The sequence below is a fragment of the Orycteropus afer genome, unplaced genomic scaffold (assembly GCF_000298275.1).
Source record: "Orycteropus afer afer isolate SDZICR_OR568_19922 unplaced genomic scaffold, OryAfe1.0 scaffold00403, whole genome shotgun sequence".
Taxonomy (NCBI): domain Eukaryota; kingdom Metazoa; phylum Chordata; class Mammalia; order Tubulidentata; family Orycteropodidae; genus Orycteropus; species Orycteropus afer.
Genome location: NW_006921990.1, coordinates 1,889,689 through 1,892,164, shown reverse-complemented (window position 1 = coordinate 1,892,164; position 2,476 = coordinate 1,889,689).

Sequence of the window (2,476 nt, the reverse complement as noted above, 5' to 3'; positions counted from 1 at the left end):
AAAAAAAAAAAAGGTTTGCATTTCAGAAGTGAAAATATATTTAAAGAGAAGGAAAAGGCTTGAATGTATTTCTTAATTTTCCAAACAAAACTCCATTACAACAAAAATTTCTGTAAAACAAAACTATTTTCCAATCCCAACTAGTAGCCTATGTATTTAAAAGTGGCACAGATATAATCAATTCCACTCTAAATGAAGAATTTGGAAAATCCCTTTTAATCACTAGGTAGGATTTTACTTGGAATACTGAAGAATACATAAACATTTCAAAAGCAGCAAGTATGTATTTTTTTGCACTAGTGGGCAAAATAGTGTTAGAAGAGGTAATAGTAGAAAGGATAAAAAATCATCAAATAGCTTGGTTAAAAGTGTGGGTCAGACTGTTTACGTTTAAAACCTAGCTCTACTACCAATTAATTGCATGACCTTGAAGTGTTTTCATTTATATAATGGGGATTTACTAAGATAAAGAACTACTTGAAATAATAATTATTAAGTTACTATTAAAAATTTTAAATATATAGTATTTTCTTTCATTCTTGGTTATTGTTTTCATTTTACAATTCTTCCACTATATCTTATTTATGTAGACATATTACAAATGAGAGCAATACAGTAAAACCTAATAATCCAGAATGCTTGGAAAATGTATCATTCTGGGTAACTGAATTTTCCAGACCACCTTTACAAATACCAAAAAAGCAAAATATAATAAATGGGATAAAACTGTATCCTATCCCACCAGCCACTCCTTGAAAGGAAGGTTGGACAATCTACTTTCCTACTGCCTTGGAAACCCAAGGAAGGGTCACTATGAGTTGGGTCCGACTCCATCTCACATAATAACAACAACAACATTATACGCTTCTAAGTCTTAAGAACAGTATGCTCATTGTAAACTTTTTTTTTTTGATAAATCACTATTGTTGTGAAAATCCTTTATTATTTTATGTTAAAATTATCACAATCTCTTCAAGGATTACCAACAGGAATAAGCCTATTCCAGTCTACATCAGGATTTTTTCTTTTTTTTACTTCACAATTTTTATCATGAAATTCATGGATAGAAGTTAATGGATTGTGTGTGAACTTGGATGGGAAAATAATTTATACCTTTTCACTAATCCCTACCTCTAAAACTGGCATTTCCCTCAATTATATGAATGTAGGCAACAAACTGAGTTGGATTGACTCAATGGCACACAACATGTTTGTATTATCAGTAAAATCACAGATCTTTATATAACATTGCAACTGTTGCAAAATTTGAAAATATCATTTATGTTCATTGCTATTTCAAAAATTTGGCCTTATTAGACCCACCAAAACCAAAAAAACCAAGCCATTGAGTTGATTCTGACTTATAGCAATGCTTTTGAGTTTCTGAGGCAGCAAATCTTTACAGAAGTAGATTGCCCAATCTTCCTTCTGTGGAGTGGCTGGTGGGTTTGAACTGCCAACCTTCTGGTTAGCAGTCAAATGCCTTAGGCACTATGTCACCAGAGGTCCTTATTAGACCCACAACTAGATCTTACTCACTGTGTTAACAAATAGTATTTATTCTTATATCACAAATCTTTCTTTAATATTTTGAAAACTGCATTTTAAACATTTTCTTTTGTAATTTTACATATTTAAAAACACTCTGAGAAGGGTTCATGGCTTCACCAGCCTGCCAAAGTGATTCAGAGTAGAAGAAAAGGTTAATAACCCTGCATTCAAATTTGTCTCAATCCACTGTGCTTTTCTCAGTTCATGCACTTTTTCTCTTTGTCCACCTTTTTATTGTGAAATATAACACACAAGACAGTGTACAAGGGGAGTTTCGGCAAGATGGCGGACTAGGCAGAAGGACTGCACAGACCCTCTTCAACAAAGAAAAGGGAAACCAATTGACACAGATACAGAAGATAATCTTGGACCACTGAGCCTTGAAGGGAAGGATACTGAAGTAGACTAAACCCCAACTAGCAGAAGAATTTGCGTGAAAATACCAAAAAAGGAGACATACAGAGCTGTGGTCTGGCAGGGACCTGAGCACTCCTGACGGCACAAACAGCTTGGACATTCCCGAGTGGTGGTAGGACCTAAAAATTAACCTAAAATCACCCTGCTAGCCAGGGACTGCACGGACTGTGCACGGTGACTGGGGAACAAACAGAGAAAGTGAAGAGAAAGGTGGGCTGAGCTGTGGACTTTTGCTGGTCAGGAGGACGCCGCCATTTTGTAGGTTTAAAAAGCGGCTTGACTATTTTGGATATTTAAAGAGACAGCGCTCTTGTTGATTTCTGGGGCTTAAGAACGCATTCTGCTTTCCAGCAACCCCAAGGACACTTGGGGCCTGCAAGACTGAAAAGGTACAACATTTTTCTTGTTACTACAACCTATACCTGCTTGGTGAAAGGAAGTGTGGCCATCCCCACTCCCACCTACCTTCTGGGCTCACAGGAACCCCATCACAGTCTGTGTGCTCAGA